The 6,616-nt window shown below is 39.4% G+C and overlaps 1 long non-coding RNA gene across 1 annotated transcript in view; it reads left to right on the forward strand.

Moving 5' to 3' along the window:
• The first annotated feature begins 1,755 nt into the window (after positions 1-1,755).
• LOC125910939 (uncharacterized) overlaps positions 1,756-6,616 on the forward strand; it is a 15,553-nt gene continuing 10,692 nt past the window's right edge. The window contains exons 1-2 of the long non-coding RNA XR_007454215.1: positions 1,756-2,111; positions 4,508-4,705. This is a non-coding gene — a long non-coding RNA (uncharacterized LOC125910939). The remainder of the gene's footprint in view (positions 2,112-4,507; positions 4,706-6,616) is intronic.

Consider the following 6,616-nt stretch of genomic DNA (forward strand, 5'->3'; position numbering starts at 1 on the left):
AGAGCTGTGGCTCATGTTCTCTGCCCAGCATCACCAGAGAGTACTGTAACATACTGATAACCAAGAAAAGATCAAAATTCAAAATTTGAAATATGGTTTCTACTGAATGCATGTCACTTTTGCATCATCATAAAGTAGAAAAATTGTAAGTCAAACCATTGTAAGTCAGGGACCATCTGTGTATTATTTTCTCCAAAGGTGTTTCTGGAAGAATGGTTCTGCTAGGGGGAATTTTGTTGTTGTTGTTGTTGTTGTTGTTGTTGTTGTTAAACCACTATATTGTCATACACTTTCTCCAATTCTAACAAATGTAACTCTCAACCATTTGCTCATTATTTTCTGAGTTCTATACTAACATCTTTTTAAACATGTTAACTGTTTTGGGACCCTTGAGGGTACCATTCATTAGTAAGTGAAAAGGAAGTCAGCTATTTATAAAATATCAAAAATGAGAACCAGACTGTATGGTTAGTGTAATTTGCATTTCTTGGGTAAACAGTAATACTTGCCATGATTCAGCAATGTACCTGTGGAACTTTTTCCAAATATCAAAGTACTTTTTCTCTAGCTGAAACAATAAAAAAATAAGGAAGTTCCGAGACTTATAGACTTAATAGATGTAACAGTATATTATGAAAATATTCAGCAAAAAGAGAAATAAAATACTTCTTTAAGATGAATTACTGGAAATGTGCCAGAATTTCAAGGCTGCCATTGTCATTATCAGTGAGATATCTGTTTATAGTAACCCAAAAGCTATCTAACTAAATGCAAACACATAAACAGGAAGACAATACAAAAGAAAGTGCAGTACTAAGTGCATTACTTCTATTAAGAAGGCTTTATGTATTACCAAGAATAATCATATTTGTTTCCCACATCATGACTCATATTTACAGATAACTTGTAAGATAATAAATTGTAAGGAAAAATAAGAAATATGTTTCTGATAATGCTGCCAATAGCCTTTTTGGGTGGAGCGTGGCATTTAAGCCTGAGACCCAAACATATTTATCACAAATTGTCATAAAATACACATGCTCAGGAACTAATGTTTTGAAGATCTCTATTTCTGAAATTACTATCAAATGCCATAACAGTCATAGTGCAGACTCAGAAACAGAATCATCTTTGTTATTCAAACATAATTCTTATGCCAAAGAGGCACACATTCAGGTGGCATATTCTGCTACCCTGCAGTAGCAATGAGAGTCCACTGGTGACTTCAACATATTAAAAAGTCCAGAGTGGTTTTTTTTTTTCCTCAAAAGAGTGCTTAATAGACATATAACCTAAAATTGTTATTAAAAATTCAACTTTATGAGCCATCTCCCATCTTAGGTAAGTCTAGATGTCTTAGTGGGAACCAGAAATCTGCATTTTTATCAAGCTTATGAGTGATACACACAACATAATTTAAAGGCTATTACGTTTAGCGCAACCACATAATTATAAAAATAAGGATGTATAGAAGAATACTGGCAGCCTCTTGTTTCCCCCACAGGTCTCTCTAGTGACTCGTCCAGACCCTGGGACCAGTCCAGAGACAGATGGGCTACCTCACATGCACTTTGCTTCTCACCAGGCTTTTGCTCTCGAGTTCCCAGGACCTCTAGGTTTGTGTGAATATGGGCCACATCCAGCCCAGCAGCCCCTCTTCCTGTAGCTGGGAGTTCCCTGAACTACAGTAATGATGCCAAAGGTTTATGATGTAGAGGGTTTGAGTGAGACCCTTTGCGGCCCTATGCCTGGGGAGAGTAAAGGCACCTGTGGGAGTAAGGTGCCCCAGGTGTCTGTCATCAGGGAACTTCCTGCTGGACCCTGGATGGCAAGGCTACTAATGTCTCCTGAGACCTGGCTTCAGGGAACTGGCAACTAGAACAGGATGGACCTTGGCATCCCTGAGAATCTCTGAGAAGTCCCCACTGGGGCTCTGTCCAATCCCACAATTCCCAAACTCTGGTACTGAGTCACAGCAGCTGTTGCCTGCGCGGTTCACTCCTGCACACCTGCCCACAAGCATCCAAGCCCATACCCACTGTTGGCTTGAGGCCTGACTGTCCTTACCATGCCATCTTCCTGGGGCAGCTTTTCTGTGCATGGATCCGTCGGTAAGGAGATATCGCGAATAGTTCACTTCAGACCCTCTATGAACCTATTTTCTTTATTCGACTAGGGGCCTGCCTGATAACCATCATGCCCTTTGCCTCCTATTCCACTTAACCCTACTCAGACCCAGAACGACTTCCCAGAGCCCGCGAGATCTGGCTCTGTAATCCCGTGAGATCTGGCTCCGTGATCCCGCGAGATCTGGTGTCAAATAAATTAGGCTGTTTCGGAAGCGAGCGGTCCTTTTTAACTTCATGTGTTCCTCACGATATTTGCCTGTGGGCAAAAGTATGGGTTGGACTCCCACCCACTCCCAAGTCCGGGAAGCTCAGGGAGCCTGGCTTCCCCTGCACAGCACTTAAGCCTGCCAACTTTCCTCTTTGCGTACCTCCTGTCCTCAGGCTTGCCAGACTTCAGAGCCTTGTGTACAGAGGCGCCTCAGCCCTTCAGGACATCTTCCTGGAGTCAGGAGATCTTTGTACTGCAGTCAGGATGCTGTGGGGGAAAGTTTGTTTGAGTTAGACCGCCGAGAAGAGACTCAGAGCCTCTGTGAGAGTCAGGTCTCCCAGGTGCTTCTCTTCCAGAGACCCTTATTCGGCCGAGCCCGAGAAGAATGGTAAGGCTCCGGAATTCTGTTTCGCGGTGGTGGAGCCCAATGGTCAGAAAGAATTCTTGAGACATTGTATGATACAGTTAAGTAAGTTAATTTAAGTAGCTGGGGGCAGGACCCATGGGCAGAAAAAGCTGCACCTTTGTTCTATGAAGCTGGTGGTTATATGCTTATTGCCCAAGAGAGGGAATGTGCAGAGAATATTAGATCAACAATGTCTTCTTTGAATTTCTATTAAAACTACTTTCGTAAGATTTCTCTGGTGTTTATCATTCAGTACAATATTAACTGATGGTGAAATTTACATGCAGTCATGAGACCCTTTAAGAATGTAGCAAACAGTACATATTTGATCCTTACCTGAACTATGCAGGCAATAGGTCAGCCTTCTGGGCAAAGGAATATTTTTCTGCTTTTATTCCTCATCAGTTCCTTGAGATCTGGCTGTGAGTCCCCCAAATGTCCTCACTGGGGGCCCTGTCCATCCCCATAAGTCCCAGACACTGGGGACCCATCCTAGGCTACCTGACATCTGAGCCAGGGTGGCTTGTGGTGCAGGCACACAAGGCTCCAGCAGTCTTCCCCCAGACATCAAGCCCTTGTTGGATAAAGTCTGCCCATAACCACCAGAACATCTTGGGGAAGCCTGTGCCTGCACTGTGCCCTTGACGCGGAAGTTTGAATGGTGGTTACCATCGGACCTCATAGGGCCCTGTTTTCTTTATGGGGACTAGGGGCCAGTCTGGCCATTAAAAAAAAGAGAGAGATGTACAAATATGCCAAAATAGTAATTATATTTGTTTTAAATTAGAATTATAGTAATTTTGTGTATGAACTTCAGTTCATTTTTAGCTTGCATCTTATTGAGCACATATATGGCCAGATTTTCTAGATCCTAAGGATGTAGAGATAGTAAAACACAACTCCTTTGACCAAATAGCTTATACAGTCGTATGGATAAACAGACAAGTACACCAACAATTAAAACAGTATATTTAGTACCTTAGCAGATGTATGCTCCAGGTGGTATAAGAGTACAAACTTTTTCATAACTAGCTTTGTTTAGCATTTTAACATGCCTTTGAGTAATAATATAAAAGTAAGAAAATAAATTTTAAAATTATAACATTTTTAGTAAACCAATCTTTCACCAGCAAGAACTTTTAAGTAAAAGAAGCAAAAATAATTTGTAGTGTTAAAACATTTTTTGATATTCAACTGACTATATGATGATTACCAAGATCTAGTAGTCAATAATTTTGTGATTTTACATTATTTTAGAAGCACATAATCATTTTCTTCTACAGGTAATTTATTTGGTTTTGGTAAATTGTCTAGTTGGTTGTTTAGTTTATGTTTGAGTAATGCTGGGATGGGTCACTCAACTAATTCTACCTTATTAAAACACATAGATACTTGCCATAGGAACAAATGCAGAGATCTTTAACATTACCAGTTTGGGAGGATAGGAGAGCCATATTTCTTTCCACTGCCCCTCTTGGGATATTCTACTTTTAGGTCTGGAATGTGGAGTGGTTGTCTGGTCTGATCTGACTCCTTTACAGTCTAAGTGCAACCGGGCTGAGCAATTTTAGCATCAAAAACAAAAGGAAATGACTACTCATTTACTGTTACTTCTAACTGCTGGGAGCCCCTGCTGGTCTCAGGCATTCCTGCTACTTTGAAAATGACAATACTAGGGTAATCTCCTGACAGATTCCTGAAAGTCTATAATTTTGGAACTAGAAAGGGCATTAAAGATCATTAACCACTCCCCCCTCATTTCAGATGAGGAAACTGAGATGCTTAAAGGCTAAGTGACCTTGCATGAACTCCAAGGATTGGTTAGTTGCAGCACCTGACACAACACTTGAAGTACCCAGAGTCCTTGACCAGACCTTCCCTTTAGCCAGGAGGCTTCAGCCTAAAGAACAGCATTCTCCACCTCTTGCGGGGACAGTCCAGATTGGAGAGACCAGCTTCCAGGTGATGATCTCTTCTCTAGCCCTACCTAGAACACTCAGTCTGATCAAATCAAGCTTTGTGTTTAGATCTTAGAGCAGCTAAAGGAAAAGGAAAAAAAAAAAACAAAAACAAACCTCTAGTACATGGGGCACCAGGGTGGCTCAGTGGGTTCAGCATCTGACCTTTGGTTTCGGCTCAGGTCAGGATCTCAAGTTTCATGACTGAGCCCCAAGTCAGGCTCTGCTCTGTCAGCATGGAGTCTGTTTGGGATTCTCTCTCTCTCCTTCGCTCACTGCTCCTACCACCCTCATACTGTTTGTCTCTTTCTCTCTCAAAATAAATAAACTTAAAAAAAATTAAAAAAAATACTCTAGTAATTTAAAAGATATCCAGAGGCCTGAGATACCTCTTCCTCCTCCAATACCTGCAGCACTTACCTCAGAGATAACTGAGGTTCTGTATACACAACCAAAAAGTTGCTCATACAATAACTATAGTTCTAGTCTTTCACAGTGAAAACTCATCTGGTTTGTACACACCTCTTTATTAGGGAGCTGGATGTTCAACTGGATGAAAAAAAGGCGTTTATATTCTCTGATCTAAAACACAAACATATGTGTATATGTAATATATATATATATATATACACATATATTTACAGTTCTGAGATACACAATTTTTTTTTTTAGAAATAGAATTATGATGCTGTCAAGGGAAGATACTTGTTTTGTTCAGAAGTTGTTTTAAGTGTTTATTGCCATTTTAAAAAACTTGCTGGGGCGCCTGGGTATCTCGGCTAAGCGTCTGACTTTGGCTCAGGTCATGATCTTGTGGTTCATGAGTTCAAGCCCCGCATAGAGCTCTGTGCTGACAACTCAGATTCTGTGTCTCCCTGTCTCTCTGCCCCTCCCCCCACCCCCCCAAATAAATAAACATTAAAAAAATTAAAAAAAAACAAACAAAACTTTGGTTGTTATGGCAAAGCTACTTATGTGAGTAGTCTGTAAGGAATACTTTTATTAGTTGGCGGTTATAGCCATTATATTCATCATAATTTTATGTAGCTGTATCAGCACATAATTACTTCTCCTCCTATACAAGTATACCTAAAGATTTAAATGTTAAAATATGTATTGTTTTATTATAAATTACTTTGTTATAGGTGAAACATACTGATTTTTTAAATTATGTGTCTAAGTATATGATATTAGCCATGAATTTCATTTCTGCTTGATAAAAGGAGCAAAACAAAATATTCATCGTAAGAAAGAAACATGGAATCAGTTGATGATGAGAATGATTGTTTATGAGTCAATCACTCACTGGAATGAGCCAAAGTTTTCTACCCGAGTATTTGAGTAAAGTGTAATTTGTGTACCTATTTTAGCAGACGCTGAAATTTTATTTTGACCAGGTTTTTCCACACATAATAAAATAACTTTAGCTGTGAAAGTACTAAGTTTTCTTCTCTAAACTGAAGATTTTGATAAAATTTCATTGGTAAGTATATCAGACCTGCTCGGTCTCAGTACCCTGATATGGCCCCCATGGCCTGGACTATTACTTTCAATTGCTTAAAAGGTAAATAATTTACATTTCCGGGTGCCAGGGTCACTGCAGAATTTCAATCCAGACCAAATCCATTTCAGACCACATATAGATTAGTACTTTCTTTATCAGAGATTCTCAGAAACCAAAGAGGACTTATTGAATTACTGGAACTCCTACAGGGAGCGTATTAGTATCTCACCTATTTATAAATAGTTAAATGGCAAGGTTGGGATGTTATATCATTACATGGAATTACTCTATTAATATACACAGCTACTTATATATTTTACTTATATATATATAAGCATATATATGTAAGTATATATAAGTATATATATAAGCATATACTTATATACTTATACTATGCTTATACTATATATA

The sequence above is a fragment of the Panthera uncia genome (genome assembly GCF_023721935.1).
Source record: "Panthera uncia isolate 11264 chromosome C1 unlocalized genomic scaffold, Puncia_PCG_1.0 HiC_scaffold_3, whole genome shotgun sequence".
NCBI classification, from domain to species: domain Eukaryota; kingdom Metazoa; phylum Chordata; class Mammalia; order Carnivora; family Felidae; genus Panthera; species Panthera uncia.